This window comes from Calidris pugnax, unplaced genomic scaffold (genome assembly GCF_001431845.1).
Source record: "Calidris pugnax isolate Ruff unplaced genomic scaffold, ASM143184v1 scaffold298, whole genome shotgun sequence".
Taxonomy (NCBI): domain Eukaryota; kingdom Metazoa; phylum Chordata; class Aves; order Charadriiformes; family Scolopacidae; genus Calidris; species Calidris pugnax.
The window spans coordinates 806212-817612 of record NW_015091152.1 but is presented as its reverse complement, the minus strand read 5'-3'; the positions used below and the strand labels follow the sequence as shown (position 1 = coordinate 817612).

The 11401-nt window shown below is 43.7% G+C and overlaps 1 protein-coding gene across 2 annotated transcripts in view; it reads left to right on the top strand.

The window, feature by feature from the left end:
• The first annotated feature begins 794 nt into the window (after positions 1 to 794).
• Positions 795 to 11401, top strand: part of DUSP16 (dual specificity phosphatase 16) — a 75324-nt gene continuing 64717 nt past the window's right edge. Inside the window, exon 1 of one of the 2 annotated variants that reach the window (XM_014959266.1) lies at positions 795 to 865. The gene's annotated coding sequence lies outside the window, so the exon portion shown is untranslated. The remainder of the gene's footprint in view (positions 866 to 11401) is intronic. The other variant, XM_014959267.1, reaches the window with a different exon arrangement.

The window sequence follows — 11401 nt, the reverse complement described above, 5'->3', positions numbered from 1 at the left end:
CCCATCTGAAACCCAAGACATGCCATTTCATTGTCTGCTAACATTTCTATTGTTCACTGTTGTGTATTTCCCTATTCTGCATGTTCCTGTTGTATCTGGTATGTGTTTGTGGGTTGGGTTTTTTTTGTGCACTTCTGCTCTCTAAAGTCCTATGGATACTTCTTATTTTTTCTTCGCTTTCTTGTACGGTCTTTGCATAATTCTGGCTGTTCTACGTTACTGTAGATTTTTTTTTTTTTTTTTTTTCTTTCTTTCTTTTCCCCTCTCTCTCTCTCGCTCCCTTCCTTGTGCCCGCCTGTTTGTAATCCTTCGGGCTCCTTCTGGCAACAGAAAGCTTAAAAAAAAAAAAACCACAACAAAACAACAAAAAAAAAACAACCCACCAAACGCACACACCACACAGAAACCCCCAAAAAACTTTCTTTCCCCCCCCTCCCCCGCCCCATCAATGTCCCCTTTTAATTTTCTCAAGCCATCTTGGGGGGGGGAGGGAAGGGGGAAGGAGAGGAGAGGGGGAAAAAAAAAGAAAAAGCTCCGAATATTTCCTTTTTCTTCTCCTCTCCCCTCCCACCTTCACGCTTCCCCCTCTTAAAAAAAGAGCCGAATAGGGTTCTTCTGCTTGTTTTTTTGTTGTTGTTGGTTTTTTTTTTTAATTGCTTTCCTTATTATTACTGAAGAAGGAGGAAAAAGAGGAGCGTTCCCAGCGGCTGGACGGAGGCAAAGTTGTCTCAGGCGGCAGCGGCGAGGCCGGTGGCAGCAACTTTGATCCCCGCCGAGGGGACGCCCTCACCTCCGGAGGAGAGCGCTTGCAGCGGACAGGTCGCTGCCCCGGCCCGGGCGGGCTCCGCAGGTGGTAAGGAACGGGGTAAGGAGCGGGGTGTGTGTGAAGCCGGGGAGGGGGGTACGGTAAGGCACGGTAGGGGCACCGCACCCGGTACCGGCGGGCGGGCCGCCCCGCGCTCCCCCTACCTGCTGCGGGGCGGCCGGCAGCCTGCTACGGCTCCTGCCTCCTCCTCCTCCTCCTCCTCCTCGTCCCTTCCTCTCTCGCCTCCCGTTATCCACCTGCCTCTCCCGGTAAAAGGAGGCGGGCGGCCGGTGTGCGGGGCAGGGGTGAGGGAGAGCCCGCCGGCGGGGGATGCGCGGGGAGGGCTGTCCCCGCCGTGCGCCTCTGCCTTCCCCAACGGAGTCAGTCAGCGCTTGCCGGGCTCCCAAACAGGCTTTCCGCCGCCTGGAAAGCAAAAATAAAAAAAAAAAAAAAAAAAAAAAAAAAAAAATGGTCGGGGATGCCTTAAAGCCCCGGAGGGCGCCCGGAGAAACCTTGGAAGTCGGTGCCTTTCAAGTTGGGAAAAACGTTGAAATTGAGGCAGTTTGACAAAATGGAGGGCTGCCGAGGAGCCCAGGAGCCAGGCAAATTGCAAATTGTTAACCTGGTGTCACGCTGGCCTCAGCTCCCAACTCCCTGGCCGGTGCCGGGACGCGGCCTGACAGATACCCACCGTCTCCTGACTTGATTTTTAAAATAATTTATTTATTCCCCCCCCCCCTCAGCTCCTCATCCCACACGCTTCTCCATCAGTGCCTGCCGAACAAGGTGCATGGGATGTGCCTGTCGCAAAGCCTGACCAATGGTAGGATTCTTCAGCTGCCAAAAAAACATCTGGTTAGATGTCAGATGGGAAGCTGCTTTGGTTTTTTTTAGGTGGTTGTTTTTTGGTTGTGTTTGTTTGTTTTTTTTTTTAAGAAAACCCAGGAAAATGTACTTTCTTTTGCTGGTGTTTCAGGTGGTTGAAGTAGAAAATTGATCTTTCGGTTTTTCTTCAAGTGAAGGGTGTAGTCATAGCGAGCTGTTATTGTGTCTGACCTATGACTAACTTTTTTTTTTTTTTTGTTCAAACATTCGGTGTATACCCAGCAGAATAAATAAATCTGTGCTCGTTTTGAAAGCTAAAAGCAAACTGAACTGTTTCTCCTCGCAAGGATGCGTGTCGGGGTTCTTAAAAGAAAAAAACCCCAACCCAAACCCCAAAATGATTTTGTAATCCTTGCTTTGAGATTTATGCTATTCCTGGCAGTGTGTGGTTTGGTAGATACAGAGTTTACAAAGTCACAACTGACCAAACAGGAGTTGGTTTAGACCCCTGTGTTTTGAGGGGAGGTGGAAAAATAGTAAGTCTTATTTTCTTTTTATGGTGTTCATCCCACTGCCCATTGGAGATTGAAGCATTCATCACAGTTGTTTATGTTGGTTGTCTGGGGGTTTCTATTTGAATGTGAGCAAGTATGCAACGGGAGGGGGGGTGTACGTGTATTTTTAGCTTTAATTTTTAATGACAAATGATACAAAGAATAGCGATATTCAAAAGTAAATCCTGCATTTACTGAGCATGCTTATTAATATTTTTAGGAAGGAACCTATAAAGAATGTCAGAGGTGTAATAAATTCTAGTTATTATGCTTGTTTAATACAATAGTGCTTCAGTATATCTTACTACACAATTTCAGAGCCCCTTTTCAAATGAACAAAGAAGTAAAAGCAGCGGAGAAGGTGCCAGTTCCTGTGCTAATTAGAGGTGGTGGCTGCAAAATGCTGTATGGTTCAATACATGTGCAAAGGTCCAGAAAGACCAACCAAGCATTTTAAAACATGACACGTTGTATAAAGGTACATAAATACCTTCCTGCTCCTGTACATCTGGTTTTGTTAGCTACCTAGGCTGATAAAATGGAACAAAAACCACACCAGAAAAACTTCTGTAGGAGAAAGCGAGCTCGATTTATCTTTGCTTTCTGTAAATTGCAGGCTCTTCTTTAAGCGAAGCAGCCAGCCCGGCGAGGATGTTTGCTTTTAGCTAGAATAGCTGCAACCCTCCATAGGAACGGTATCGGCAGAAGCTGTGCAGGAATGTGTTAAATGGATTTCGCTGGGAGCTGCGTCTCCCAAGCCCAGCGCCAGCTCCTCTGGGGTCCTGCCAGCCCTCAGCCCGTGGGAGGAGTTGCCGTTGTATCTGCCATGTGCCTGTGCACCTTCCTTGGCAAAACCACTCTGCCCCGGGAGTCCCGTCCCTCCGTCTGCGCAGTGAGTTGTAGGGAGACACCGGAGCCTGGATGGTGGGACGGGTAGGCCGCTCCTCTGCCTTTCAGATAAGTAATTCGTGTAGGCCGTAAGAAGCCCACGGAAGGCAAAGGCAGGCTCTCTTTCTAGACCTCTGTAAGAAGTGCTGAGTAGGCCAATCAGCCATTGATTTCTGTTACTCGCCTTGGTCAAAAGACCACTTGAAAAAGCGAGCTCCGCTCCAAGGCGCTGTGCAGTAAGCGCTGTGTGCGGGGCAAGGGCCTCGCTCGGTCGCCTGCCTTCTCCAAGTTCGATGCCTTAATCCCCAGACCTATTCAGGAATATTCACTGTCTCCAAAATACAAACCTTCCAAGAAATACAGTAAGGGCAGTTGAAGCGTTTTTTTTCCCCTCAAGAAAAACGGGGCAGAGTGGTAGCTTTCACTTTATACTATGGCTGTTGAATATTCTAGGACTTTATTTTTTGTTGCTTTCCTGACTGCTCTTACAGAAAAGAATCATGGATCTTCTTCAAGTGCTGACAATCCTTAATAGCCAGATGGTGTAGAGTAGTTACTGTCAAAGGATGAGCTGTGGAAGGATTGGCACATCCCTTCCTCTTTCTTTTCGGCTTTTGTTTCACCCCTAGGAAGAAACCCAGGTTTGGCCTGTGAATCCTGTCAGTCTGTCTCTACAGATTTGCTGTTATGCCCATCAAATGACTAAATGTTTCTTGCAATCTTATCCATAGTTGTGTAATGGTATGTCCGTGATTATTTAGGAAGAATTACCAAGAAGGTGATTTCCTGAGGGTAACAGGGAAGTGGCCGTGCCCCTGAAGTGTTGAATGGTACGTTCATTTTCCCTGCAGTTTCTTAGGGGTTGCGTCCAGATTTAGGGTAGTGACATGAAGGGCATCCGTAGAATATTTTAAATATATCTACATATCATATCAATGGTGTCCCCCTCCATAAACAAAGGGCAATGTGGCATTCTTTAGGGCTGTCAGTTGCACATGTGGCCTCGGCCTTCATAGAATCACAGAATTGCCCAGGCCGGAAGGGACCTCCAAAGGCCATCTAGTCCAACCTCCCCGCAGTCAGCAGGGACACCCCCAACTAGACCAGGTTGCCCAGGGCCTCGTCGAGCCTCTCCTTGAATATCTCCAGGGATGGGGCCTCAACCACCTCCCTGGGCAACCTGTTCCAGTGCTCCACCACCCTCACAGTGAAGAACCCTCTCCTCATCTCCAGTCTAAATCTGTTCCCCTCCAGCTTGAAGCCATTCACGTGAAGGCAAAGCAAACACTGAGACTTCAGGCTACGTCCTAGTCGTTACTTGGGGGACCCTGTCCTCAGGGGGTTTCTTTACCATTAGCTACTGAAGCTAATCGAGATGAAAGAGGTTGTGGAGCAGGGCTGGAGGCTGAGGTGCGCTGTGCCACGGCGGTGTCACTGCTGGCTGAAGGCGGCTGTGGGAACAGGGAAGTTCCCATCACCACTTCTCTCCTTTGGCAGATCAGTATTAGCTTGGTAGCTCCAAATAAGAAATCTCCGTTACGGTTGTTCTGTAACTTCCCATAACACCTGAAGGAGGCCCAAAATACGCATTAATGGTAAAGTTTGGCATCTTAACTATTGGGTTTGCGTAGTTTTAATGGGAGCAGCTCTGGGTTTGCTCATGGAGGGGGCCTGTTGGCAGCGATCACGGTCTCCAGTGGAGATGATGTTGGCCACCAGTGAATTACTATTCCTCAGCGATCAAAGAAAATCTGCGTCTGGGGTGTGTGTATGGAGGACGAGAGGGAAGATGGGCGTGAGTTCAAGGCCTTGTGTTTCCTTTTGCTGCGCTATGTGGTCTGCTGCTGAGCCAAGGCTGACCTACTCGGAGTTGGCTCTGGGAAGGCTGGCAGCTTTCCACGTTGTGTCCCTACGAAATGCTCCTGCAGCCGAGGAGAGACAAAAAAAACCAACAAAAAAAACCCCCAAAAACCCAAACCAAACCCCCAAATTAATAATTGGGCAGGCTAGGAAAGAGGGGAAAGTAAGTTGCCTCAGTGAGGGGAGGTTCCCCGTGGGGCTGTGGGGATGCAGACTGGTCTCTTCTGCCACGGACCTTCCCAAGCTCCTGTGCTGCTGCTTTTCTCTGCTTCCACTGCCCAAAGCTCTTAACTTTTCTGCTGTGTGAGTATACCAAAGGAACTGCTGCAACAAGGTCCTTCTTTGTGAGGAAGTCAGGTATCTCTGCTCTTCCTTGGTCACAATATGAGCCATACACAGCCAGTAACTTCTGCAGCTTCTCTATAGTGTGTTCTGGGCCTGATTTTGCCCTACGTAGTACAAGTTCTCATCCTGTTTCTTAGAAACTAGGATCAGTTCTTTGCATGGACCCCCTCAGGTAAATTTCCGCTCTCTTTGGTTTCGAGCTTAAGTTATAAACTTCTGTCAATTGTTTAGCAAATAAAGACAGTCAAGTGGAGGTGTGCAGGGGCTTTCAGTAGTTGAGAATAAAAGTTTGGGGTTTTTTTTTTCCTTACGTAAGGTCTGTTTGCATGCTATCCAGAGTGATAGTCTGCTAAAATAGTATGACATTTTTTCTTCATAAAATAATAACTGTGTTCTGTTACATTGAAAACTATGACACATGATTTCTAATACTGAGACTAAAACAATGTTACCCATTTTCATTGTGCCTCACTTGATTTTGCTGTACTATAATAATCTATGGATTGAGCCTATTTGTTGACTAAATGATAGATCGGTGGCTTGTACAAATACTCTTTTTTGTGGACATCCTTGCCTGCTGCCTAATGCTTCTTGTATTACTGAAGGCTTTGTGGGAGGCAAAAAGATGGATCTGAGTGTGAAATGTAGCAACACTGGAATGAGAACTTTACAGAAAGCATAAAACGAGGAGGACAACAGAGACTAATTGTATGAAATTCCTTTTATGCACACGTTCTTGAGTTTGAATAACTAGTATGTATTCAGCCTGCTGGATTAGAAAGCTTTGGCTCTGCATGTGTAGTACGGATGCTGCTCTCAAAATAGGAAAGCAACTCTACCTCCCCCCACACTATTGTGGATAAAAAATTGATTTGGTACTGCATTTTGCTCCTACTGAAATTCTAGTAAAGCATATTTAAAGGCTGAATAATTATTAATATTAGGGATATAAACACCAGAATTTTAATAACCTGAGTGTTGTTTTTGCTCCTTGATTGGTAGGTGTAAGAATCATTCACCCCAAACTTGAGAGACTCAAATCCCCTGTTAGAACTTGGGTTTCTACCTGCCAAGATGGTGCTTGCAGGGGAGTGACTTTCTCCATAGTGCCTATTTCGCTAAGTTTATACAGTTCCATTAAGGTTGGAAGCCATCCACCTTCTCAACACCGTCTTCCAAATACACTCCAAGAGTCTGAACTGCACTTCAGAGGGCTTCTCTCAGCATGCCACCCTGCTGCTGAAACAAGCCTCAATTTTAAAGGTGGGTCAGAAGCACCAAGAACATTTGCCCAAAGAACAGGCATGAGATTACTTCCCACTCATTGTATTAACGCTATCTGGGGTAAGAATAGCACCTATCATCTATACAGTTCCCACAAGTATTTCGTTACAGGTGGGAACCTGCTTAGGTGTTGGGATTTCATACCTTCTTTCTTTAAAAATTACACTTGGGAGTCAATGTTTTCACTTGCTTTCCAGCTCTGCTGTCCCTGGCAGTTTCATGGGAGTCTATTCGAAATCTGGAAAACTGTGAGGGAAAAGAGTTGGAGGGAGAAGAAACTTTGTGTTACATGTCTCTCTTCTAACTCTATCATACTCAGAAGTGCCTTTCTACCTAAATTATTTTATTTTAGAGACTTCTCACTAGGAACACCTGGGGAGCAAACAGAATAAACTTCATCTTGCTTTCAACCAAGATTCATAAAGCTTTGCCAGTTTTTAGTCAAGGACAAAGAATATTCCAGCAAAAAAGTGCAGCAGTAATCTTAGTGCATTGTGTTCACATGTTGTTAGGTCCAAGTAAGTCCCACAGTACGCATCAGATGGAATTCAGATTAGCAGAAAGCAAATGGTGTCACTATTTTAGCAAAGTTCCCTCTGCCTGTCCCAAGACCCTGGGTGCAAGGCAGGTGTGCTCCAAATTGAGGATAGACTGTGAAAATCTCTCTTCCCATAGTTTGTCTGGAGTTCTGCATTGATGTCAAGTCTCTTCTCATAACATCAGGATCCAGTACTGCCACCTTCTTTCTTCCAGGCTACTCCCATCTTCTAAAAGCTCTCAAGCCTTACACAGCAGGTGCTCTGAGGCCTTACTGAAGAAAGGTCGTGAGCAATGACTGATCTATAGGTTCATAGTCTTGGAAAGACTATGTCCTTATGAGAGCTGGTGAGCTTCATGTTCTCCTACCTAGTAGGAGTCTTTTTTTAGGGCATATTTAGACAATAAAGCTGCTTGTACTTGTATTATCCTCTGTTAACTTCTTTGTTTCTCATTATCTTCCTTTTAGGAAGATTATGAGAATTCTCATTATTTCTTCCTTTTGGTTTTACTTGCATGCAACTTTTCACGTGAATATCTATGATGACATATTTTTCCTGGTCAGTGGAGTAAGCTCTCTTGTCCAGCTGGTGAAAATCCCTGGCTTCTCGTGGTTGACACATTGTGAGCATGCTGTCAGCTTCTCAGTCCTCCCTTCTGCTTGTTAGGTGATCCGTGTTTGGATGCCATCCAGTTTCCTTAGTGTGGCTCATTTTGCCTGTCTGCTATGTTTTCCAGGTGGACCTATTTGAAGGTGCCTAAAAAATCTGTTTGTCCAGCCCAGACATGTTTGTGTGAGTTGCCCATTTGCTGCCTATTTCCTCTCAAAATACTACTGGAAGAAAGATAACTCCTTCAAGTGTAAAATGGATGAAAAAGAATAGTGATACAAGTGCAAATCTTCATCATACTAGTCAGGGCAGCAAAAAAAAAAAAGTGTCAAAATAACTATCAGTGCACGTTTTCCCAAGATACTCTTTCCATGAAGAGACCCACATCTTTCTGCCCCCTCAAATTTACGGAACTCGGATCTTTTTCTCCAACTGAGGCTTGCGTGACTTGCCAATTCTCCTACAGGTGTGACCCATTCTGTAACAAGGAAACATGTAGTGTCTTTTCTCCCTGCTGCCTCATGTATGGTTAAACCTACAGAAAACTGTGGAGGAAGCTCAGGCATGCTGTTCCTCTGACAGCCTTCTGCAAATACAAGCTATTAATGACCATTGCCTTTCATGGGCAAAAACAGTACTGGCAATTCCTTTGTGCACTTTATTTAATGGCGTAACAAGCAAGCGCATTTGCTATTTTTATTCAAACGCCCAGACATAAGCCTGTATGGCAAAATGGCTATGAAATGTCTGCATAGCTAAGTGAAAATACAGCTGCTGTTTAAAACAAAATCTTTTTCTTTTAGTTACGGGTTTTTAAGAGGGTTCAACCAGTGATTGTCTAATCTTTCTAATTGAGCTGTGGTGAGGATTTTCAAGATTTTGCATTAAAGAGAGAAATTTTGCAATAAAGAGACAGAATGTTCGTTTCGGTCACTGACTTTCTCTACTGTTTCAGTCAACAGTAAGGAGGTAATGCAATAGGGGAGGTGGGTGGGTGGGGGAGAAGGGACTCATTCAGGCTGAAGGTTCAGGTCTTGCCCTTTCAGGAAGCTTCAGGACTATCTGTTCTTACGTGCTTTTTAGTGGCAGGCACACAAAAAGAGCTGAGCAGAGTGACACTGTTAGCAAATGCTAGCTGAGAGAGGCACAGTGTTTGTTTTGGGAATTTTTATAAGCTGCCAAGTCCTTCAATGGTGTTTTTTCCTCTTTTTTTTTCTTCTTCCTTTTCCTTGAAGAGGCTGTCTACTTTGGTATAAAGATGGCTTTCATGGCTTGATCAATAATTAAAAAAAAGTTTCAAGGCAGTGTTGATGATTTAAGTCTTCGGATATTTCAAAACCAAGAGTTTATGTTATGGATTATCTTGGGAGGGATGTTGAGCATTTATTTCTCTGTGTGTGTACATGCTCAGTAAATAGTTGTAACTCAGTATGGCTTGGTCTCCAGTTCAATTTTGGCTTAAAAAAAAAAAAACAACACATAACTTTTAGCATATGATAGATGTTAGAGGTCCTAAGGAAAAAAATAAATCACTTAACATCATGCTTTCCCTGACCTGGAACCTGCCTGATACCGGAGTATATATCCAGTAGTAGCACATTTTTGTATATCTTTGCTTGACTAAATTATAAAGTAAATTTAGAAAAATCTTCATATTATATCCACCAAAGTGAGGCATTTCTACTGAGTGCTTAATATTTGGCCCACTTGGTGATACTGCTTATCAGTACAGTCAAGCATTATTCTTACTTAGGTATTTGTCACTTGTTTACCTCTTTTTCTGTTTATGTTGGCAAAGTGAGAACCTACAAGCCTGACTTCCTCCTTGAAAGGTCTCTCCTGTTCAAATGTCAATTGTTATACATCAAAGCACAGCTGGAGAAATCTACCTGTTAGTAGAAAAGAGCATTATTTTCTTTGGACAGGTGGAGTGGGATGGGTGTCAAGTAGATCACCTGCTTTGGGAAATGATGAAGGTAAAGTAATTAAACCACCAACACATAACCACATCTTTCAGCTTTTCCACCAGCAGTAGAATAGACTTTCTTTAATTCAGAATTCTGCAGAATTAGTTCTGATTTATGTTGAAATGGTTAACTTGGAATGCGGTACTATCTTCTGCTGTCTGTGGACAGAGCTGTGGCCCTTCTACTTTTACTCAAAACGCGGTTAAATTGCACTACAGTGGAAAAATATTCAGGCTTATCACTTTCTGGAGCTGAAGTTTCAAACAGTATTCCCAGCTTCAAAAGCTCTGTTGTATTAGGGTTGACTTTTGTCATTGTGAAAATACCTGAAAAGGGAGATGTGTGAAAGGAACAGAACTAGAGAGAAAGAAGAAATGGGGAATAATGGAAAAGATGAGGTATTGATCAGATGTGAGAAAAATGTACCATATTTTTTTTTCCCTAATGAAGGGAAAAAAGAAATTCGAGTCAACAGAGACAAAAAAATATTTTTTAAAAGGAAAAGAAAGGTTCTGCATTAGCTGCACATGAAAATGAGCCTTTTAAATCACAGAAAACGCAGTTCTAATGTGCCGACAGGATAAGATCGCTCCACTTCAGCTAGTAATACTACTGTTGAAGTAATAGATAACAAAAGAGTTATTTTCTGTGTGTATGAGTAAAAGCCATTTGACAAGTTCTCTAAATGAAGTCTAATGACAAGTTGCAGGAAGTACAGGGAAAAGTGTAGCTTCCGTTGGGTTCATAGTAGTAAGTACAATTTGTTCATCTAGAAAAGATCTTCTAAAGATTTGGTTCATAAGTACTTATATAAATGAAAATGCATATTAAAAACTAGAAATGCTGGCTTAGAATATGTGGTGGCTGTTGGGAGAATAATATTGCGTGGGTTTGTGTATTTGGCCTTTATCTCTAGGCATTTGTAAATATTTAAGAATGAGTTGATTTCAAAACATTGTACTATAGACCATATCTTCATGTTGGAAAATTGTAAGGTTCAGAGACTTAGGCTTCAAATAGTGTGCTCCTAAGGCCATGTAAAGGTACGTCTCTCAGCATAACTGAGGGGGTGGGAAGGAGTGGGGAAAACGATCGTGTCCAAATGCTTCTGTTGAGTTGCTATTTTTCTTCATGATATTAGTAATTTATTAATTTATTGTTGGTTTGGGGTTTTTTTCACTGGGTATATATGTAGCTATTCTAGGTGGAAGAGAAGCTTTTATGTTTAAAAACTAAAAAGAAAAGCTGGCAAATATTGTGTTTGCTTCTAGAAAGTGTCCAGTTCAAGAGGCTGGTGTCCTCTAACAAAGTTGCAGGTGCAAATGTAGCAGTTTCCCCAGGCCCCTGCCGTTTGTCTTCTAACATTTTTGGGTTATGTTATGTGCCACCGTTGGCGAGCTAGTCAGTGCCACAAGGAGTTTTAACCTAAATACAGAAAGCAGGGTAACAATAGTCTGAAGGCTATTGACAAAGTGGTGGTCATTTGCTCCATGCCAGACCTTAGATTGCCTGCTTTTTTGACAGATAGACTAGCCTTAGGAATAAAGTGTTCCGTAGACCATCCTCTCTTCTGCATTCTGCCCAATTTGCCCTTACCCTTGCTGACCACAAGAATGACAGAATCTTCATGGTTGGAAGGGACCTTTGAGATTGAGTCCACACACACACACAACCCCCAAAACCCAAACCAAAAAAACATGCCCCCCTCCCACCCCTCCCCCCTCA